Source organism: Acomys russatus, chromosome 2 (assembly GCF_903995435.1).
Source record: "Acomys russatus chromosome 2, mAcoRus1.1, whole genome shotgun sequence".
Taxonomy (NCBI): Eukaryota; Metazoa; Chordata; class Mammalia; order Rodentia; family Muridae; genus Acomys; species Acomys russatus.
This window is the reverse complement of record NC_067138.1, coordinates 7,593,578-7,618,617: the sequence shown is the minus strand read 5'-3', so window position 1 is coordinate 7,618,617 and position 25,040 is coordinate 7,593,578.

Genomic DNA, 25,040 nt, shown 5'->3' with positions numbered 1-25,040 from the left:
TACAGGTGTGGCAATAGCCCAGTCCTTGAGAACCAGAAGTTTAATTATAAACAGGAATGAATCTAGTTTGTCTTTGCTATAAAATGCCTTTTATGCCTAAGGTGGAGGCAGATGGGTTGTTTACTTCAGCAGTGTTACTACTGTGAATACTAAGATCTCATACTAAGAATATATTTTGGGGGGTTATGGATTGTATTTGTGTTTATTTTTTTCTGGTAGAACTAATGAAAGATGTAATATATGTAATAAAGAAATGTGACATAAAGAGGAAGTTAAAAGCACTTATATAGAATGGTAAGTTTTCTACATTGAATTAAAAACAAGATAAAATTAATTTTATGCATGAAATGCTGTGGAAAATAAATAAACATATTATAATGCCATGGGGAAAATCACTGAAAATATCCTGACTGATAATCAGAATAATTCTTGGAGAGAATGAAAAGAACTACCTCTAAATTATAACTCTTTAAATAATCTATAAAAATTCAATAAGAAGAAAAAGAGGAAGTTTAAATAAATGGGAAATCAGATAGCAAGTGGAATTGTATATTTGTTTTAAAAATCAATAATCACATTAAACTCAAGATATCTAAGCGGTCCATAAAGAGACAACTGTTTTGTGAAAAAGCTAAACATAAAACATTATCCTACTATATACTATCTATGAGAAATTTGTTTCAATTATAAGAAGTTGGTAATGACAAGATGTGAATTAGATTGAATTAGAATTTTAAATGCACCAAGATAGGAAAGATGTTTTCTTCAAGGTTGTCAAATAGCCAGAACACTAAGAATGTAACATTTATATAATTCTTGATTGTGTCATGGTTCTTATTGCTATAGGCAGTTTATTGTATATATGGGTAATAATATAAATGTATATGTAAAAAAATGTTTAATTAAAAAAAGATATTTCTACACTCAAAGAGAGCGTGTTTTTGTTCGTTTGTTTGTTTTGGTTTTGCTTCATAGCCCGGTTAGTTTCTAATTTTAATTTTTTTCTTCTGTGTGACTGTTTTGCCTTCATGTATGTCTGTGTGCCACATGTGTGTCTGTGTGCCACATGTATGCCTGGTGCCCACTGAGGTCAGAAGAAGGGTCTGGATTCTCCGGAACTAAAGTCAGGCAGTTGTGAGCCACCATGTGGATAATGGGACTCGAACCTGGGTCATCTACAAGGACAACAAGAGCTCTTAACCACTGAGGCATTTCTCCAGTGCTGGAGGGTAATGGCTTTTCACCTGAAGCAAACAGAAAGCGCAGCATGGCAAAACCTGTAAAGTCAGATAAAGGAACGCTTAGAGTAATATGCACAGCTTTAAGTGTCCACGCTAAGAAAGAAGAACTCAAGGTTTCATTTATGAAAATTAGAAAATGGAAAAAGGAATAAAATTAATCCAAATAAAAGAAAAGGAAGGAGCTGATGAATTATGAGCAGATCCATGAAATCAAACATATAAAAATCAATCAGCGAACACAACGTCTTGGTCAGTGAAAATGTCACATTGATGAACGTTCAGCAAAACAACAGCATGAGAATCAATGTGGATTACATCACTTTCTACTATGCAGACCCTGAAATGACAATAAAAGGACCCTAAAATAACCTCATACCCAAACATTTTACAGCTTAGATAAAAAGATAGTTTCCTCATAAACTATAATCAAATAAAAATCTTCAAGAAGAAATAGAAAAGCAGCAAAACTCCGGAAGATGAGGACAGTTTAGGCTAAAATGAGTTAAAGAAACCAACTTACTTGACTTGTCAGAATTTGGTAATGGCTTGTTTGTAAGTGTGTAAAGACATTGTCAAAGTGGATGCTCAACCTGTGTTGAAGAGAAGTATAAAGAAATTTCTAGAAATGGCATTTTTTCCAACTCATAATATGTTAGCAGTAAATTAAAGTAAACAAAGCTTTGCATTGCTCATGTAGCTGTTTTATATATGGACTCAGCAAAAAGTATAATGATTTTGTAACCATTAAAGAAAATTTTATTGGTTTAGAATACATTGAATATATGACTAAAGAATTTCTCTTTTTTGGAAGAATGAATATTTATTAATACTTTCACATGATAGATGCTGGGCAGCGTGTTTACATAAAATATTTCCTATTAGGTCTTATAATGAAGCCATGCTCTAGATATATCAATGTTCCTAGTTTATTTAATTTTTATTAAATTTTTTTATATTTTACATATACTTTTATATTATTACACATATATACAATAGACTACCTACAGCAAGAAGAACAATGAGACAATCAGGAATTATATAAATGTTACATTCTTAGTGTTTTGGCAATTTGTATTTGGCAAGATGAAGAAAACATCTTTCCTATCTTTGTGCATCTAAAATTCTGAATGTAAATCAATATCTATCATATCTTGTCATTTTTAACTTAAAACAACTATCTAGACCTAAAACGATTAAGGTTAACTGTAAAACTGAACTATCTGGTCTTCAACCACATCAGAGACTTGAGAAGGAATAAAATTGATTACCTGCATATAACAGGAGTGCAGGTTAGGAGTTTCCCAAATAAGATGACAGAGACAGTTTGCTGCCTCAATAGTCACCCAAAACTCTCTACCACGTTGGAGCATCTTCTTCAGCCTTCTGGCCCAATATATCTGACAGACATATTTGTGAGGCAGTAACTATTGAGGATTTGCTTACCTTGTCTTGGCAGAGTTTGGACATCAACTCTACATGCATCCAAGCTTGTCCTTTTTAGGCAGAATTCCGTCTGTGGTAGAAATGAGGACATTTTTTCCTAGGGGCTTATTTGCCACATTTGAAGCCAACTCCATAATGAGGTTCTTTAATGCTCATCATCCTCTTTGAGGTAGGCTGGGTGTTGCCAGACATTAACTTGTCTCATTGTCAATTAATCTTTAAAATAATAAAAACAGTTTTAAATGCCATATTCTGTATGTCTGTGAGGTTTTTGAAGACCTTATCTAACTATTTTACCTTATCTTTCTGTAGAATCATATCTATCTGTTGCACCTAAGATGTATATTCTTGTGATAAAAATAGACTAGTAATTAATATGACTATGATTTGATCAACTAACAATTAACTTGTGTAACTTAACTTATCCTAAACAGCCTACAATAGGACTTTCAAAACATTGGAAGTAAACTTTATATTATAATAGAGTTGTATGGGTACAATACCACATATTAGAGCAGAAATATATATAATGTTTGTGAAGAATAATCTTACATTTGAGTTCTATACCACTGTATCTAAAATTAAACTTACTTTGCATCTATATACAAAATTCTATAGTAGTGAATTAGAAATAACCTTGTGTGTGACAATTAAGGCATTAAGTTGAGGAGTAGATTCACTAATCTACTTTTTGTTCTATCTTCCCTATATATTTCTATATTCCCACTTTTTTCTTTTCCACCCGTATCTCCAAACCTAAGAATGTAAGATAAACTAAAAGAGACATCCCTGAGTCCAACCTTGTTTTGTGTCTGGATAAGACCAATAATAACTTATAACCAACTCCCATTGAAAATAATCCAAGAAAGCAACCAAAAATCCTACCCAACCTCCCTTAAAGGAAATGAGGCATTGTTCTTTTAAGGTTTCTTCCAGCTGATTTGGGGTGAAAATGCCTTTATAGGAGCCCAAATAAACTTGGGGAAATGGTTATACAAGCCAGGAATAATATTTGTGGTCCAGTTTCTAAATGCTGAGAAATTCCAGACTGAATTAGAGTCCTGTGTGGGACAGTCTGAAATGCTGGACCAATTGGGATTGGAAGCTTTCTTTGAAAGTGTCCTGGGAGCTGTCTTGTTCTGATGAGGAACAGCAACTGAAGCACTTGGTGCTGGAACATGAAGGATACAAGATGTCAGTGTCCAGTATGCTGGGAGAAAAAATTCTGTCAGGTGTGATCCAATGTCAGTGTCTGGTTCTTTTGTTCTGAAAACATATAATTTCTCACAAGCATTATACAGTCCTAAAATTGTAAATGTATAAGGTGTGTGTGATGCACAGGACAATTGAGGCTGGTCTTCAGCTCTTTGTATGAGCAGAAAAAAGACATCTATAAATCTTTTTTTATACCATATGAAAAATGGCATCTAATAATAATTCACAGGGGTTCTCTAGTCAACAAGAAGCATAGTCTTTGCCTAGACATTCATCCACTGTATTTCTTGAACTCAACAGATTGAGAACTCATTGAAAATTTACTATTTCCTTTAGTTGTTTTATTGCTCTTGCTAGCTCTTCAAGTGCTATTCTGAATAGACATGGAGAGAGTGGAAACTCTTGATTTTCCCCTGGTTTTAGTGGAATTGCTTTACGTTTCTCTCCATTTCATCTGACATTGGCTATTGGCTTGCTATATATTGCCATATTTAGGTATGGGTCTTATATCCCTGATCTTTCCAAGACTTTTATCACAAAAAGGTGTTGGATTTTGTCAAAGGCTTCTTCTGTATTTAAAGAGATGACCATGTGATTTTTTTCCGTTAGTTTCTTTATATGATGGATTACACTGATGAATTTTCATATGTTGAACCATCCCTACCACCATGAAATGAAGCCTAATTTATCATGGTGGATGATGGTTTTGATGTGTTCTTGGATTCAGTTTGGGAGCATTTTATTGAGTATTTTTGCATCAATGCTCTGGAGGGATATTAGTCTGAAATTCTCTTTCTTGGTTGGATCCTTGTCTGTGATTTAGGAATTAAGGTGAGTGTAGCTTCATAGAATGAATTTGACAACATTTCTTCTGTTTCTATTTTGTGGAATTACTTGAGGAATATTGGTATTCTCTTCCTTGAAGGTCTGGTAGAATTCTGCATCAAAACCATCTGGCTCTGGGCTTTTGTTTTTTCATTTGTTTTTTTTTTTTTTTTTTTTTTTTGTTTGTTTGTTTTGATTGGGAGACTTTTAATGAATTCTTCTATTTCTTTAGGAGTTATAGGACTATTTAGATTATTAATCTGATCTTGATTTAAGTTTCATAAGTGGACTCTATCAAGAAAATCTTCCATTTCATTAAAATTTCCAGTTTTGTGGAATATAGGCTTTTGAAGTAAGACATAATGATTCCTCTGATTTCCTCCTGTCTATTGTTACATCCTCTTTTGATTTTGTTGATTTGGGTATTATCTCTCTGCCCTTTAGATAGTTTGGTGAAGGGTTTGTCTACCTTACTGATTTTCTCAAAGAACAAGCTTTTAGTTTTGTTGATTCTTTGCAATGTTCTCTTTGCTTCTGATTTATTTATTTCTGCCCTAATTCTGATTGTTTCTTGTTATCTCCTCCTTCCTGGTGTGCTTGCTTCTCTTTGTTATAGAGCTTTCAGGTATGTGGATATACTGCTAATATGAGATCCCTCCAATTTATTCATAAAGATACTTAGTGCTATCGACCTTCCTTTTAATACTGCTTTCACCGTGTCTCATAAGCTTGGGTGGGTTGTGCCTTCATTTCCATTGAGAGGAGAAAGGGGGAAGACAGAGGAAAGGAGCGAGGGGCTGTGATTGGTATGTAAAGTGAATAAATAAATAAATTAGAGAGAAAAAATGAAAATTTACTATTTCCTATGCACTATTGCATAGATGCTGTATCAGACAAGATAATCTTACATATATTTTATTACTCTGGATTTTCCTAGTATGGTGGGTAGAGGAAAGAGTCATGTGCTTAAGTTACCCCAAGCAAATCAACATTGCTTTACTTTAGAACCTAGCAAAAGATGCACCTTCATCATGGTTCTAGAAGATTCAAAATACACAGGCATAACTGTTGTGCATTTCCATTTAGCTTTAAAAACTCCACAGCTGGAGATTCTCCCTTAATTACACCCTATAACTGATACCACACTGTGGGGCACAATGCTCTCTAGTAACTCATTTTCAAGTTACTCATAGTTTTTGGGTTTGCAAGTTAACTGGTGTCAACTCAGGAGATGAAAATTTTACCAGTTATATTGTGCTAAGGTTAGTTAAGTTTCATATCAATCATGCAGTGAGTCTGGGATTGTTGTAGTGAGTTAGATATAGACTAAATAGGTCTAAGTATTTCAAGTCATCTAACTCAGGGAACATGTGCATACTCATCTGTACATATGCTTATATGTCTTTGGTAAGTAAACGCATAGTGAAATAGAGTCACTTAAGAGAGAGCCTGTCATGGAACCAATGTAAGAGATAGTTTAAGGATTTTCTTTTTTAAGTAAAAAAATTTAAAGCAAGAGGTAGAGTTAAATATCACTGTAGCTGGTTTTCTCTACTTTGTGGGTTCTTCTTTTTCCCATCCTTTATTAACCCCCCACCACATTTCACCCCCAACACTAGATATGAGAGAAACAAGGATAGAAGGGAGAGAGGAATTAGGAAAATACCTGAATCTAATTTATTTCCTTTCATTCATTCTTTGACCATGGCTACTAGCAAACTACAACCAACACCCCCAGAGTGACCAGCAACCATGAATCAGACTCAGTCATTCATGTGACTCCAGTAAGGTCTTCTAGGCTATAAGTGCTAGAGGCTAGGCTGGAAGTCTGTGCTGCACATGGTATGAGTAGCCTTCATGGGCAGTGTCACCTGGTAGACTTCTGGTGATGCCAACCAGCCATCCAGGGAAAGTCACTCCTAGAGAACGGCTGTACTCCCTCTGGCAATAGGCAAATCAGTCTCAAAGGCTAACCTTGTTAATTTTCTGTTTTATCATCTGTGACTTAAAAATGACCATATTTTATATTAATATTTGGTTTATGAACCATGTCAGAGTGTTATTTTTCCTATCAGTGGTTATTTATTTATTTTTTGCAAAACTGTGTTCCCAAGTAGCCATTTTTTAGTTTACATTACAGGTATAGAGACTGGACTAATTCCAGGCAAGAGTTGAACTATTTACACCTCATGATTGCCTGGTATATCCCACACCCACACATCATGAATAAAAAACAAATTAGCTCCAATTTCCTACACTGCATGAAATTCAGATGACTTCTGAAATGTGATTTTTTTAAAAAAAAGAAATCTTAGTTTAGTTCATTTGATAATAATGAGATTCATCTGTTAAATGTCTCATTCTATCACTGGACCACAGGCATAATTAATCGACAGAGTTATGACACTTCTCAGAAACATAAAATGTACCCGAAAGTCATAGTCTGCATCTAATTAAAATTCCACAGTAATCTTTAAAGATTTTTATTGTGGCAATATTATTTTACTTTCAAATATTATACTTCATTTACAATAAAATACAACACTGGCTGTATGAATCAGACATATCTGCAGAGAGTTTGTACAAGTTTAAGAACATAAAATTATTCCTCATGCTTCCGTTTTGTTCATGTTATTTATATGGACTTGCATTGAAACAGTTTTAACACTCAGAAGTAAGTAAATTTATCTTTCCTTTGGCGAAGGTGGTAGTGGTTCATTAGTTTTGAGTTTTTTATAATTTTTGAAAAGTAATTTCATTTTATGTAAACAAATATAAAATATAACATCCAGCTCATAAAATGTTGCAGCTCCCTGAGCAATTAATATGGTCCTCTATCTCTGCATGTATTAATTGTACAAAATAATGAGTGTTGTTGTGACGTTTTTATATAGGCATATTAGGCAGTTTGATCATATTGGCTCCTCATACTGTCTTTTACTCCCCGTTTCCCTCACCACTCCTAGCTCCTGTCTCCTCATTCATAATCTCCTTGTAATTTTCATGTTTCTGCTTTCCCCTCTAAGAGAACGTGCATTAGTTTTCTTTCTAAGTCTGCGTTACTTTTAAAAGTATGATAATTCCTAGCTGTATTAATTTTTCTGAAAATCACAATTCCTTCTTTTTTATGTTATAAATAAAATTTCTCTCTCTCTCTCTCTCTCTCTCTCTCTCTCTCTCTCTCTCTCTCTCTCTCTCTCTCCCCCTCTCTCTTCCCCCCCTCTCTCTCCCATGAATGTGTGTCTATATGTCACGTTTTCCTTACTCATTCATTTGTTGACAGACTCCCAGTCTCTGAGTTGATGACTGTGTAAGTCACAGTGATAAGCATGGTGTGCAGGTAAATATGCTTCCTGCTGTATTTGATTAGTTCAGGTAAACACACAGGAATGGTATAGCTGGGTAATATGTCATTTTGAGGACCCTCCATACTCACTTAAGCACATTTGCACAGACTTATGCTCCTTTGAGCACACATGAGGGTTTGTTTCCCCTGCACTCCTACTGACCGTTCTGCCTAGACTGAGGCAGTTGTGATCTGTATCTTCCTGATGGTGACTATGCTCCAGCGAGAAATACTCATTGTCCATTTTTACTCGTTTTGAAAAGTTTCTATTCAGCTGATTTTTCCCATTGACGTGATTATTTGTTTTTCCCATGTAAATTTTGTTCAGTGTCAGAGATAGAACCAGGTCTCTTGGATACTTGAGTGCTCCACCACTGACTTGCGTTGCCTGCTCTTTTTTCATTTTTCTTTTTTATTCAGAGACTCACTAAATAACAGGGGATTCATTCTTTCCTGGGCTATTTATATTTTGTTTTGTTTTGTTTTGTTTTTTATGTGTGGCATTCCTATAAGGATCATCTGCATGGCTAGTTTAATGGCCTTTAGTTCCTGTATTTTGTGTTTGTTTTGGAAGGTCTTTATGAATAATAACTTGACACTTCTTAAATAATCAGTAATTCTCTTTCAGGCTCCAAGTACATCATTTCATCATTCCTTGCTCTCTTGACTTTCATGTTTCTGTTGGGAAATGGCTTTTTCTTTATAAGTAAGCTGGTGTTTCTCTTTAATAAGCTTCAAATTCTTTTTTTGTTTTTATTATTTCTTTTACTTAGGGGATCATAACGTAGTTATAGCATTTCCCCATTCTTTTTCCTCCATCCAAATCCTGCCATATGCCATATACATATATAGCCCTAATTACAACCTGCTATGTTTGCGTAAGTCTTACTTGGGTCCATGTTTTCAGGGCTGATCATTTGGTATATTGCACAACTTACTGGTGCGCTCTTTCACTGGGAAGGCGATTTGTCCCACCATAAGCATTCTTTAGTTGCCTGTAGTTCTTTGTATATGGGTTGCCTTGGGATTTACTCTACCTATTCTAGCACTTCTATTGTAGCTCTTGTTCATATCGTGTTTGGGAAGTTATTTTTGTGTGACTTTGTGGATACTGCTTCTGATAGTACTAGGAGACCCTATTTCACAGTAAACTTCTCTGGCTCTTACAATCTTTCTACTCCCTCTTCCACAGAGCTCCCTGAACCTCAGGTGTGGGAAGTTGTATTATAGATGATAATATCTGTTGGGACTGGGTTGTGGTTTTCTGAAATGATCCCCACCTGTTGCAAAGATAAGTTAAAATTTCCTTGATAATGGAAATTTCTACATTTATCTGTGGGTAGAATGCAGTTAGGAGTTATGCTGGTTTAGTAAAGAAATCTCCGTATACCTATTGTGGCAATTGGACACACGTGTGCATGTGCACGCACGCGCATGTGCGCGCGTACACACACACACACACACACACACACACACACATGACTCATGTGAACAAAATAAATAGATCTATTGAATTTATAGATTAAAAAACTCTAAGTGTAGATTTGCTTGTAGGTATGTGTACGCCTGTGTGTTCAAGTACGTGGAAACGGAGAACTTTACACTGAGTGCTTTTCTAATTACTTTCGTTGTATTTTATGTACAAAAGTTAGTCATTGCACTGTGCTGCTGCACAATGGGTTCAAGGAAGAAGTTGGTTAGATAGTCCAGCAATGCTGGCTGTAATTTATAAGGCAAAGATGAATGCGGAGACTGAGCCTGCCAAAGTAGTAAAGCTGCATGTGCATTTTCAAGATGTCTCCCATAGATATGGAAATAGGAGTTGAAAAGAAAGAAGGGGGGATATAGAAATATATAAGGATGACAGGACAGAAAGTAGTTTATTGAACCTACTCCTCAACTTAAGGTCTTAACTGTTACTCACAACCAAGGTTATTATTTTTTTTATTCATTGGTATAGAATGTTGTATATTGATGCAAAGTAAGTTGAATTTTGATTCACTGGTATAGAGCTAAAATCTAAGATTATTCTTTTTTTTTTTCTAAGATTATTCTTTACACAAATTAAATATATTTCTACTCCAAGAGGAGGCAGTGTACCCATACAACTCAATTATAATACAAGGTTTACTTCCAATGCTCTGAAGGTGCTATAGCAGGCTGTTTAAGATAAATAAGTAATACAAGTTAATTGCTAGTTCATCAACTCATGGTCATGTCAGTTACTAGTCTAGTTTCGTCACCAGAGTGTACACCCTAAGTTTAAGAGATAGATAGAATTCTATAGCTAGATAAGGTAAAATATTTAGATAAGTCCTTCAAAAACCTCAGAGGCCTATAGAATATGGCATTTAAAGCTGTTTTTATGATTTTAAGGAGCCTTTGACAATAAGACAGGTTAACTCCTGTCAATACCCAGCCTACCTCAGAGAAGATGATGAGCATCAAACAACCTCATTATGGAGATGGTTTCAAATGTGGCAAACAAGTCACTGGGCAAAATATCTTCTCTTCTGCTACAGACAGAATTCTGCCTAAAATTGGGCAAGCTTGGATGCAGGCAGAGTCCACGACCAAACTCTGCCAAGACAGGGTAAGCAAGTCCTCAATAGTTCCTGCCTCACAAATATGTCTGTCAGATATATTGGGCCAGATGGCTGAAGATGATGCTCCAATGTTATAGAGAGTTTTGGATGACTATCTAGGCAGTGAACAGTCTCTATCATTTTCTCATTTTTGAAGCTGCTAACCTGCACCCCTTGTTCACTTGGGTAATTAATTTTTTTCTTTCTCAAGTCTCTGATGGGACCAGATAGTTTAGTTTTACAGTTAAGCTTATTTGTTTAGGAGTTAAGATGTTTTTTGGTTTACATAGAAGTTTTTAGGTTGATAGAGATGAGATATGATAGATATTGATTTATATTCAGAGTTGTAGACTCACCAAGATAGGAAAGATGTTTTCTCCAAGTTTGCCAAATACAAATAGGTGAAACTCCATGAATATAGCACTTATATAACTCCTGATTGTTTCATGGTCCTTCTTGCTGTATGCCATTTATTGTATACATGTGCAATAATATAAATGTATATTTAAAAGTAAAAAAAAAGAAAGAAAAAAATTGAAAAAGAACTAATACACACTGGATTCTGTATTGCAAAGGCAGAGATGCTAGCTCCTTAGAAAAGAACAGCTGCATATGAAAGGCAGTCACTCCCCAGCAACACTTACCCTGTATATGTAATATTATGAAAACATTCTTACATTTTAAGAGACTGAAACTTTTCCAGACCTCACAGCCAGAGTTAACAAACTATCGTGAGGTCACTTAAGACTGCTATTCTATTGTGTACCCAAACTGTTTGTCTAATTTGCCTTTGAGAGGACAATGTAACAATAACTCTTCCTTGCCTTGGAGAAAAAGCAGCCTGGCACTTGATTCTGGGAACCACAGCTGTGCCTTACACCAGTCTGTCTCCCAGTTCCCTCATCAGCTGGGTTTGCACTGCCTCTCCGTTCTGTGTCTCTTTCTAGCATTGGCCAGGACGTCTCTCCCCCTTCACCTCCCTGTTGTTTCTCCCCTCTGGCATGCTTCTGAGTCACCATGGTCTCAGCTTTGCTACCCCAATGAGCAGAGTCCCTGAGTGACAGAGTTCTTGATGGCAAAACAGAATTCCCACAAGGTTACAAATGCCCTCATTCTGTCCTTCTCAAAAGGAAGGTTTGCAGAGATAAACTGTCTCCCACAGTAATCTCTCTTGCTTGCAGCAGGGAATTTGAGGGAAGAGAGGTGGCAAACACATACAGCTCCCATGGCTATAACAATTTCCCCATTCCGAAGCCTCTCACCAGACCCCTACAAAGGTCACAGCCCCCTTTCCTTGATAGCCCTCTCATTTACTCACACGAGAGAGAGTGCAGCTTGCCTTGTGAGCGAAAAACACACAGTTCTGCCTTTGAAGATCAGACTCCTGTACTTTTCAGTTTGCTGTCTCTCTACACTGCCTTAGAAATCTAATACTAGGTGCTTATATTCTCTATTCAATAGAAAAGTTCGTTTTGTTGGGCCTGTGGGATGGTCCAGTGAGTAGAGTTACCCACTGCCAAGGCTGGAGACCTGTGTGGGAGTCAACTTCCACAAATTGTTCTCCGACTTTCACATGAGCACTATGGCATGCACATGCCATTCTGCTTTCATAAAGTAATGAAAGAAAATGTAACAAAACTTAAAAGTGAAATTTCAGCTCATTCTCTTCGTCACCGCACTTCTGCTGCCGAGCAGTAATCTTCCATGGATGTTGGGTCCGAGCCAAGGCAAAACTGGAAACTGCTGTAAGTATGGTTGGTTCTTCCTGGAGCTACACTTTGATGTGTGACTTTTCCAGTCACTCTGAAAGAGTATCTGAAAGAAAAGCTTGAGGGAACAAGGATTTCTCATTGCTCTGACTACCTTCTGAGGTGATGCCATCCCTCAAAGCAGAGAGAACATGGAGACAGACTTAGCAAGGCAGCTGGTTTGTCTCATGGGAGCATGGGGTACCTGACTAAATATAACAGTCAATAAGTGGAGGAACCTCAGACCTGACCCCACATTGGGCTATAAATCATATCCTATGATCCATTTCTTTTGAGGCTGTATTGACCACGGTAGGTTACCTGCTGAGAGCAAGCAGTTGAACACAGCAGCCTGTAGCAACTGTATAGTCAAACAATAGCAGCACCAGAGAGAGAGAGAGAGAGAGAGAGAGAGAGAGAGAGAGAGAGAGAGAGAGAGAGAGAGAGAGACAGACAGAGACAGAGACAGACAGAGACAGAGACAGACAGACAGACAGACAGAGACAGAGACACACAGAGAGAAACAGAGAGACAGAGACAGACAGAGAGAGATTGAGAGACAAAATTTAACAGAGAGAATTCAGTACATACTACAGTTTAATTTAGCACTCAAATGAATCATATGTATACTTACATCAATTTCATGATCCAAAAAGCCCAGATTAGTGTTTCACTGTAAATTCTGCATTTATTTTATTTTAAACTAGAATTGTCTTTTTCAAACAAAAAGTACTCCAGATGAAGTTTTAGGAATAAATACTGAACTACATCCCACAACATCAGACATTTCCTACTGAATCAGGCAAAGTGCTTAACACACATTCTCCACAACAGACTGTAATAAACAGATAAGTAGGCTGTCCTTACTGACTGACGACACAGATAAGGAAAAAATATTCCCAATCTCAACTCAAAGAATGTGGATGAACATATTTGATCACTTCCCCTTAGTGTGGAGGCCTGTTGGCACTCAAAGAAAGAATAAGCAAGCTACCAAGATAAGACTTGATAGCCTATGACCATATAGTGTGGGAGGAGGTCCCCTTCAGTCATAGACCTAGGAGAGGGGAATAGGGTGAAAGTGGGAGGGAGGGAGGAATTGGAGGATACAAGTGATGGAATAACAATTGAGTTGTAATCTGAATAAATTAATTAAATAATAAAAATAAAAATATGTACTGTTTATATGTAGAATTATAGTCATGGTTTCTGTTTAAGTTAGTTGTTGTACTTAATTTAATATTTAAACATAAGAACTTAAGTGAGGATGTTACCATCTCTAGAAGCGTTAATCTGTCCTCATATAATTTCTATCATGTGGTTGTATCTGAAATTATTATTCATTTCATTAATTTTATGAAGATTATGGTCAATTTTCCTCTACAACCGCAATAGTTTGAAGGGTATTAACTTTTTAATAATTTTTATTGTGGTTTGAGGTAATCATTTTTATCCGCTGTGACTGGTGCTTTTTAGCATGAAATCTCCAGCTTATGTAAATAAAATCCACTGTACACTTCATCCTCTGAGGGCTTGACACACATGATCTTTCATTTTCATTTTCTTCAAAGGCAGCTCCTCTGTCCACTTGCACAGATGGCTCAGCACGCAGTTACTAAATCCTGACATGTTTTCTGCAGTCTGTCTCAGTGTTTCCTGTTCTGAGAGGAATAAGTGGTCACCTCCAGTTACAGTTATGACCACCATAAGGCAAAGATGTATGGTGACACAAATCATGTTTTATAACATTTCCTCATAAGATCAAACTTTGGAACAGCTACTGAGCTCAAATAACCCATCTGTATACCAGTATATAGAATTTCAGTCAGGTTCTTTTCCCAATTATCATCCATTAATTATCTTATTTCAGCTTAGAAAATGTATTGATTGTTCCATGGGTGTGTGGGCAGAACTAAGTGGGTAATTACCCATTAATAATGCGGGTAAAGTTAACAAAAATTCCTTAGGTTAGTTTAAATTCTGCTTGATTTAATTAGTTATATTATTCATAGACCATCAGAAACCTGTTAGAAAATTTTTGTATATTTTAATTATTTAAGCCAGAATCAGAAATATGATACAACCAGTCATAAAGGTATTTGTCATACCACCTAAGCCATTACAGAAGTGGGGAATGTTTATTTTTATATCACATGGTTATCTACAACTAGGAGAAAGTATTAGTCATAGGCAATGAGTTGCTAGTTCAATTGATAGTTGATAAGTACATTGATATCACATGTTAATAAAGTTTATCCACTTAATTATTCATGATCCTTTTGTTTTACAAATGAGGAAACAATTTTATTGAATAAGATGAGTGTATGTATCTTAATCTGTAATCTTGATGGATTTCATAATTTTGAGCACCCTTTCATATCTGTTGCCTGTTTATTGTAGATATATCAGCCCAGGCTCAAAATGCTCAATGGTGGATGAGGAGTTCCCAGACTCTTGATCCTTGGTCTCTAATACAAAAATATTACTACTATACTAAGCAAATTGTTTGATGAAATTATGAGTGATGACAAAGCAAACAGTTTAATAGTATCCAGTTAGGGTGTGATTGAAAGTGTTGAAGGTGTACTGCCAAAATGAAGAAAAATACAGAAGCCTTAATAGCTAAGAAGGGCAATGTATTGTACCATCACATTTTATTAGAAAACTCCTTAGTCTCTTGAATTATTACTTTTAATTATCACAAATCAGGGGTAAAGTTTAGGAGAAACAAATGTATTTATCCCATTGCACATCTATTCTGGGTGATCAACTCTTTGTGGCTCTAAGTAATACCAAGATAAAATAAGCTCATTTTAAAATAAAATTACTAGTGTTCTATTCAGGAAGTTGTCTCCTGTGCCAATGAGTTCAAGGCTCTTCCCACTTTTTCTTCTCATAGATTTAGTGTGTCTTATTTTATGTTGAGGTTTTTACTCCACTTCCACTTCAGTTTGTACAGGGTGATAAATATGGATCTATTTGCACTTAGACCAGCACCATTTGTTGAAGAGGCTATCTTTTTTCCATTGTATGGATTTGGCTTCTTTGTCAAAAATCAAGAGTCTGTAAGTGTGTGGGCTTATTTCTGGGTCATCAACTAAATTCCATTGATCAACCAGCCCATTTCTCTGCCAGTTGGTTTTTATTACTGCTGCTCTATAGTATAGCCTGAGATCAGGGATGATGATTCCTTCAGAAAATCTTTTATTGTATAGGATTGTTTTAGCTATTCTGGGTTTTTTATTTTTCCATATGAAGTTGAGAATTGATCTTTCAAGGTCTATAAAGAATTGTGTAGATATTTTGCTAGGGATTGAATTGAATCTGTAGATTGCTTTTGGTAAGATGGCCATTTTTTACTATATTGATCTTCCCAATCCATGAGCATGGGAGATTTCTCCATCTTTTGATATGTTCTTTAATTTTTTTCTTTAGAGACTTGAAGTTTTTCATACAAGTCTTTCACTTGCTTGGTTAGAGTTAACACCAAGATATTTTATAGCTCAGGCTCTAAGATCAACAATTAATAAATGGAACCATGTGAAACTGAAAAGCTTATGTAAGGCAAAGGACACTGTCAACAGAAGAAGATGGCAGCCTACAGACTGGGAGAAGATCTTCACCAATCCTACATTTGACAGAGGGCTAGTATCCAAAATGTATGAAGAACTCAAGAAACTAAACTCTACCAAAGAAAATTATTCAGTTAAAAAATAGGGTACAGAGCTAAACAAAATTCTCAGTGGAGGAATATTGAATGGCCAAAAGGCAGTTAAATAAATCTTCAATGTCCTTAGTCATCAGGGAAATGCAAATCAAAACAACTTTGAGATTCCATCTTATACCTGAAAGAATGGCTAAGATAAAAAGCTCAAATGACAGCACATGCTGGTAAGAATATGGAGAAAGAGAAATACTCATCCATTGCTGATGGGAGTACAAATTTGTACAACTACTTTGGAAATCAACCTAGCACTTCTCAGAAAATTTGGACTTGTGTTTCCTCAAGATCCAGCTATACCACTCATGAGCATTACTCAAAAACTGTTCCACCATACAACAAGGACATTTGCTTAACTGTGTTCATAACAGCCTTATTTGTGTTCACCAGCATCTGGAAACAACCTAGATGTCCTTCAACAGAGGAACGTATAAAGAAACAGTAGTACATTTACACAATAGAACACTACTCAGCTATTAAAAGCAAGGAAATCTTGAAATTTACAGGCAAGTGGATGGAACTAGAAACGATCATCCTGAGTGAGGTAACCCAGACCGAGAAATGCATGCATGATATATACCCACAAGTGGGTATTAGCTCAGTATAGATGTTCTTTGAAAGACTCCACCCAGCAGGCGATCAGAAAATATGCTGGGATTGGGACTAGTAGCCAAACTCTGGATGTAGTACTGAGTTGCATGTAAGAGTGGGGGAGCAGAAGGACCCAGGGGCATCAGGAGCTCCACAAGGAGATCATCAAAGCTGGTGGATCTGGACCCAGGGGGCCTGCACAAACTGATGCACCAATGAAGGACAATGCATGCAGAGAACCTACACCTCCTGTTCAGATGTAGCCAATGGACAGCTCATTCTTCACACTGGGAGAGCAGGGGACTGCCTCTGATATGAACTCTGGTGCCAGTCATTTGATCACTTTCCCTTGGCAGGTCACCCTTGCTGGCACACAGAGGAAGGGGATGCAGGCTCTCCTGATGAGGCCTGATAGGCTGTGACCAGATGGTAGTGGAGGAGCTCCCCCCCAAGTCAGAGGTCTAAAGGAGGTGAATATGGCAGAAGAGGGAGGGAGAGTGGGTACAGTAAGATAGGAGCAAGGGGGTAACAAGTGGGATGTAATGTGAATACATTATCAAAAAAATTAGATTTCCCCTCCCAAATACAATAAAACTACATGGAGCCTGTTACAATAGTTTATGCCTGTAATCCCAGCACTCAGAAAGGCAGAGGCAGGCTGATCTCAGTGAGTTAGAGGCCAGCCTGGTCTACAAGGTGAATGCAGGACAGCCAAGGATACACAGGGAACCTCTGACTTGAAAAAACAAATAAAATTGCACATCAGAAAACAAATCTTGGCGTATAATACTGCAGCAAAGCAAAGCTAGTTTTGAGACCCTGCTCTGCCCTTCTGATTTACCCCATGAAGTGGACTCCTTATCTTCCACTCAGGTGAAGCGGCCAAATTTCAAAACCACAGACTTGATTTCTTTTGGAATTGGGAAAGGTGTAATAGGACAGTTATTAAATCAAACCTTTGGCCTCTAAACTGCCTAAGATTGAAAAAGTAATGGAATGATTGACATGTGGGCCAGGAGAGGTTGCACGTATTGACAGAGAGTCTGAATCACTCAAGTTGCAAGTCTGCTGTTCCTTGCAATCCCATTTCTGCCTTAAGTAAGGAACCAGGGTTGCCTTGTGTTCCAGGACCTCATTAGAAGTGAACAGAGAGGCAGGGCTACTGCACTGAGATGAGCAAGGAAGCAGGGGTAGCTGATCTCACTAGGGTGATCTCACTATCTGCACAGGGACCACAGGAAGGCTTTCTCATTCCTCCAAGTCTACCATAAAATGTAGTGATCTTCATTTTACTTTATGAAACAATACATAATGCCATGTCATAATTTTGTTATGAACCTTACAACAATTTTTAAAACTGTTTTGTCCTATTTACAACTAGAGATACACATACGGCAGAACTTCATATAATTTGAAGTTATTATTTGCTAAATAATTGATTGTTAAGTAAAAATTTGAATAGTAGTCACTGGATAAATAATTCTCTTCTGTTCTAATAAGTAAGCTACTCTGCATCTCCTTAGGGTTATAGTATCCTCCTTGTTGTCCTATCAAGATTCACCTAGGAAAGTGACATATTTTAGTTAGCCTGTGACAAGCAGGTGAAGAACTGGGGAGCCTGATTAGTCACCAATACCAACATTATTATGGTAACTCCTAGTTGCTCTGAAATACCATATGTGTCTTTTGATGTAGTAATTTCCATATCCATGCCTGACCACAGTTAGGAATTATCACTGGAGGAATCACCCTATGGTTCCTAGGATCATCCTGTGGTTCAGGAGCACAGGATTAGGATTAGTCACTCTCAAAAGCTCAGCACTCCCTAGTCATGCCTGTCATTCTTAGGAATACAAACACTAAGTCATCGTGGAAAATACTCATCACGACTCAACAGAATTTCTGCTTTCAATTACAGGATCTGAACCACGTTAGCTCTTCATGAAACATTTTACTCTTTGATCAGTTACACTCAGCTATTTTGTTTTCCTCCATAGTGGCTTGTGATTTGGTGTGTTTTCCTGCCTCATTTTCATCCAAAATTTTTTAAGTATTGTTTGTGTGGATGGGCTCTTTCTGCTGATGACTCATTCTGACCCTAAGGATTTAAATTTAATTGTTTATATAAATCATCATCAGAATCATTTCTTCATAGTGGGTTTCTCTGGATTTCATACTCTTGTTTTATATCTCCACAGATTGTGTGGGGGTGCATGCATGTGTGTGCCTTCATGTGTGTGTGTGCAGGCACATGTGCCTTCATGTGTGTGTGCAAGCACATGTGCCTTCATGTGTGTGTGCCTGCCTCTGTGTGTGTGCCTGCCTCTGTGTGAGTGTGTGTGTGCCTGCCTGTGTGTGTGTATATATGTGTGTGTATCTGCCTGTGTGTGTGTCTGTCTCTGTGTAAGTGTGTGTGTGTGTGTGCATGTGCGTTCCTGCCTGTGTTTGTGTGTGTGTATGTATGTGTGCGTGTCTGCCTCTGTGTGAGTGTGTGTGTGTGCCTGCCTCTGTGTGAGTGTGTATGTGTACGCCTGCCTCTGTGTGTGTGTGTGCCTGCGTGTGTGTGTGTGTGTGTGTGTGTGTGTGTGTGTGTGTTTCTAACAATAGAACATTTTCTAGCTGAGGAAAAGGATCAGATTTTGTGATACATTGTAGATAGCTCTTTCTGACAGTATGGACACCCAGGGTTGAAGATTTGGCCTGGAGCAGTACCCCAATTACAGTGTCATTGCGATGCTCCACCACAGACTACATGGCCACCAACACAAGTGCTTTAGCATATTTTGCTGGCCTGTATTGATACTGGGCTCCAGAACACATGCTGTCATTACTTTACCAAGACAGAGTTCAGTAAAGAGATCGCATGCATTGACTGCTTCCTCAGCTGCCTGAATTTCACAGGTAAGTCCTGCTGTGTGCTTCCAATGGCCAGATTTTACACTATATGCCTAAGCTAGTTACAGCAGAGCTTGGGGAAAGTAACGTTTCTGATTTCTTCCTCCAAGACTAGAGCACTTGTAAGTGTTCAAATTGCAAGGCAGCCGGATAATGTGATGGATATCCGGTGAGATGAAGTGTTATTAAATCACATTTAATATGGATGGCTCACAACTACTGGTTTTTCTTAAAATATATTAATATCTTCTCATACTCTGTCTTTCTCCCTCATTTCTGTCCTTCTTATATCAGTGAATCTTAGTTCTTGCAACAAAACTTCTTTCTGCTGCATCTCACTGTGTCCACCAACAAGGGCACAATCTCTTTTGAGCTACTTTCCTGCTAATCTCCCAGAAAAGACCACCCGTGTTCTTGCCCATTGGGTGCTGGACAAGCCAATTCTCAGAAGGGATCATCAAGGTATAGAATCTCAAAAAAAAAAAAAAAAGTATAATCCAAAACTTTATCCCATTTTCACTCATCTCAAAAGTGATTTCCTGTCTGGGAAAGCAGAAAGCAGGCGGAGGGTCTCTAGTCTCCCCTGGGGTTGGCATAGCTGCAGAAAGCACCGTAACTCAGCCGAGGAAACTAAATCTCAAGTTGGAGGACAGTTTTGACCTAGAGAGGAAAGTGTATCCGGCCTCTCAGTATGACATTCCTATCTCCTTAGGTTTTTAAAATAAAACATACATTGAATAATGATAATAATTTACAAGGAGACCTCACCCTCTCACAGAGAACAAGAACAGCACATGTTTTCATCAGTGATAAATAGCACTCATTAAAAATAAGTTTCTATTCCAACATAAAACATAACAATTTATATCCCAATAAGAATAGTAGGTCTCCAGGGACCATAGCAGTGAAAATATTTCCATACCCTTCAATGCCTCAGTCTTTTGTTCTATTCGCCAATATTTATGAGTCATGTTCATTTCCATTTTACTCATAGAGGTTTATGTTCAGGTTAGTTTTCATCTCTAAGGACCTACTTCATCATTTTCTGACACACCAAGGTGCTACCGTGTGATTCAGTCACACGGATCCCATGGGGTTGAAATGAGTCCTGTGCTAAAAGTTATGTTCTCACACAAACAGAAGAAAGACTGGGCGTACATCAGTCTGCCTACCATTTTCATCTTGCCTGCCTGCCTGCCTGTGGGTGACTACAGGGCAATGTGATACACTCTATCCCTCTTTACTTCTTATTCCACACTTCTTTTAGAGCATACTTCCAAATAGACAATATCGTAAATAACAGATAACTTTCCCTTAGTGTCTACAAAAGTCCTTTGGCAGGCTTGTTGACTAAAGAGTTTAAAAACACCCCCTTCTAGGGTGTATAATGAAAGTTTATATTAAATAAACTTCCTAGTCTGGTACTTAAAAGTGTTATGTTTCTCAAGATTTTCACAGGACAGCCCACAGAGACAGAATCCTTTCTTTCGATGTAGGATTCACCGCTGCTAAAACTGAGGTTTCTCCCAGAAGCTGCTCCTGACTTGGCTAGTTTGCCCGCACTGGTTAAGTGTGTGCATCTGTTTGAAGGGGAGACCGGGCATGAAGGGCAAGTTTAAATCAAGTCAAATCTAATTGACCTTGCAAGACATATCACATTCACGGGGTTCCTATCCTGCTAAAGACATTTAAATCAATTGTCATCATTGTGCTATGCTCATCTTACCATGGGCTCTGTGAACTTTAGTCGTACTGGTTTGGATTGCTGGGCTTATTTTTTAGAGATTCTTAAAAGCTTTATATTGCTTGTTTGACAGCAAATTATTAGAGAAAGCAAATGGACTCTTCATTTGCATAGTTGCCTGAATACAGTGCTCCAGAGGCACACTGCCTGGGTGTCTGCTTTTGCAAGTGTATTAGAATATCCAGTTAATGTATGCTAGCCTAACCAGGGATGGCAGACAGAGCCCAGACTGCTTTTAAACCTAACGCACTTTGGGAGCCTGGAATACAACTTGAAGTATAAGGCCCTGGGGATGCATGCTCTTCAACGGCTGACTGCAAACCGATCTCTGCAGAAACCTTGCGTAGGAACAGCTGCAGCCTGAGAATTAGATGAACAGAGAGCTAAGAAGATAAGATCACATCACCAAGTGATTTCAGGGAAATAGAGTATGAGGGAAACGTGAGGCTGGGGATCAGACAGATCTTATTTTCACTGTGATATTCACTGTTTGTCATCTGGGTGTGGCTTTTTTTAACCTCTCCGAGCCTCATCTCACTGGGTTGGTTGAAGATGAAATAAAATGATACATGTACCTCAACAAGTACTGAGCTCAGCAAGTCCTTTCATTTCAGTTGATTGTCACTGTGGCCAAGTTTATGTGATGACTGTGTATCAATCAGCCGTATTTTGAAATCTCGGAGGGGAAACTCTTCTCTGTAGAGCTGCAGTGTTGTGTGCAGAGTCATCTCTGTGGCAAAGCCTCTCTTCCCATAGGAAGCCTCCTCTCCATGTGCTGGAGTCAAACTTTGGATCAGCCTGGACTTCTGTTCACTTCCTTCCCTGAAAGCCAGGGCGAGGGCTTTACAATCCATCTTATAATTAAAGAAGTTCCCTGTCACGTTGGAAGACTTTCTAAAGGTCCAAAATTTTAAGTCACACAAACAATCCTTTCTCAGGGGTGCAAGTCTGTCTCACGAAAAACAGAGAGTTTAGCATTTCTTTTTCACCACGTCACCCCCCCTCCCCCCCGTACACCAGATCTCTGCTGCCTCTAGGGTTCTGTGCCAAAGCCAGTCTAATGTCAAGAATAATTTTAATTTTTGCTCATGGACTCTATTGTCCTGCTCTGCCACTGAGCATTGATGATCATCTTCCTAGCCCCAACACATGTTTTTAACTAAAACTTAGTATCTCAGTTTCTTCCCTTCTAGAATCCCTGGGGGTTTTAAATGCAAAACGATTGACCCATTGGTCAGAATCCTGTGGTGTCAACATGTGAGAGTTACTGCTATAGGAGCTGGAAGATTGATTCCAGGTCAACCTCTCAGTTCAATATTTACAGAATAAAACTTCCAGCAAAATTGTATGTAACAATTTATCAATCACCATTATGCCTATTAACAAATAATATTAGTTGTAAGTCTAAATGATACATGAGGGAAACACTACAAACGTCCACGTCACTGGTTGAAGAAAGTGACAAATTGATGAGTTACCTGCCTAAGGTCATCTTACTTTTTAGAAAAGCAAGAATTGAACTCATAATCAGGCAGTTAATCTTGAAAAGGACAAACGTCATTTCCCCCCCGCTAGTTATAGTAAAGGTAGTAGTAGTTCATGCACAAGAGTGCAATTGTCTAATTTTTTACTTACCTCTTTTTTGTTCATCACAGAGGTGTAATTGAAGGACATGTAGGCTGCATTTGTCCTGGAGGATTCTGGGGCATCTAGCTTCTCGCTTGGACTTTGGATTATGGAGCTTTCATTCAGCCAGGACGGCTTGATCCCCATCAACTCCCTCAGTCCTCACATGCTGGTTGTATTTGGCCAGATTCTCTATGCTGCATTGGATATTTGTCTTCATCTGTCATGTTCTGAGTCCCACCATGAGGTGACCACAGAACAGCTTCCCTGGAGTGGTTCATGATCACCTCAAGGTGTCACACTCCACCAGGGTTTTAAGCCTTCAGCAACAGGCAGTCGCAGGCCTGAATAGAATGTCCAATGAGATCATACCTCACAATGCGCATGTCCACCCTGAATGGAGCGAGGCCCACGCTGCCCGGTCATCCTGGTGAAAAGGGTCTTCAGTGGAGATTGCAGAATAGTTCTTGATGAAGTTCTTGTGGCACCCTCACCCAAGGTTCTGCCAAGTGCTTTGTCTGGCAGGATCTTTCAAAGTCAAGATCATAGTTCCTGCTGTGATAGAGTTCACATGCTATTCCACCCATGCTAACTGTACCACCTGGCAACATGCCACCCGGATGCCTGTCTTCAGCAGCTCTGTGGCTTTATTGTTCTCCAGTGTGTTGGCACAAACCTGATCTCATCCCTACATTTGTAAGGTGATTTCCATAATTGGTCTTGACAACCCCTTTGTGCTACCACACGTGGCTCATTAGAAGGAGTCTTTTCCCACCAGCATAACCACAAACTCATACATGAGTTGGTTCTCAGCATGGGAGGCCCTACAGGTCACACTACAGATAGGTAGTGAGGTCAAGGCTTCTGTGAGATCTGTAATATGATGGGGGACGGGGCGCCCTTTCTCAGTGGCTTCCATTAAAAATGTAACTGGAAGGGAGCCAAACAGCTGTGCCTAGTGAAGCTTTGGCATAAGTTCAGGAAACAGTGGAACTAAGAGATGGGTACAAATCACCGGTAACCTTGGGAAAGGGTTAACGAAGGCTGTGGAGCACATTTGTATTACTAGAAACAGAGTGAAGAGGTAGGTAGCATCATAATCCAGTGCCTACTGTAGTCAAGACCAGCTGAATGTAAGGCTGTGGGCTCTCCCTCCATTTGTGTACCACCTGCTCTAAAGTTGTGTAGCTTCTACTCAAGAGCACAGTTTTCTAAGCACTTGTTCTTGACTTAGTGTCAGCCATGTTAGCCACTAACTTGTGAAGGGCAGGCTTGCGTGTTGACAGCTGATGAGAAGAAAGCATAAATTTAAGCTTTCTCATTTTGATGACTACTATAACATCCAGGACAGAATATGATTTTGGGACATAACAGATATGGATTAATAATTCATTCTTTGCAAACTCTGGTAAATTTCTTAAACTTTTAAATTCTATTTTTCTCACGTCTGAAAGAGTTAAGATAAGCCATTCAACTGAGAAGCTGCATAAATGAATTCTGTGTTTACTTGACTCCAAAGTTAGAGTTGAACCCACTAGACCATGTTGTCTTTTAGGATTTCTTCCTGGATCCTGTGTAATATCTTTGAAAAATAAAGTGATGAGCTAGAGAGATGGCTCAATACATAAAGACACTTGCTACCAAGTCCATGCCTGATTACCTGAGTTTACATCCCATAACCCACTTGGTGGAAGAAGAAAGTCTGTCCAGAGCCATGTTTTGCCAAATACACCCAAACAAAAATAAATCAATGGAAGGGTTTGTATATTTTTACTCTAAAATGAGAATGTTTGAGACATTGATATGTTTAACTCAATTTAAACATTATTCAATATATGTGCCGTTGACTGTTACCTGATACCCTGTAAGGATGTACTGTTTTATGCTTAAAAAATAAATGTAATAAAAATAAAAGAATCACAAAATGGAAACACAAACTTTCTAAAAGTTATACTTAAGTAATGATGACTTTTGATGCCTCACATCAGAATTCTACTTTTAATGTAAGGGGTGAAATTTACCTACATTTTCCTAGTTAAAGGAATCACAGACACTCTTAT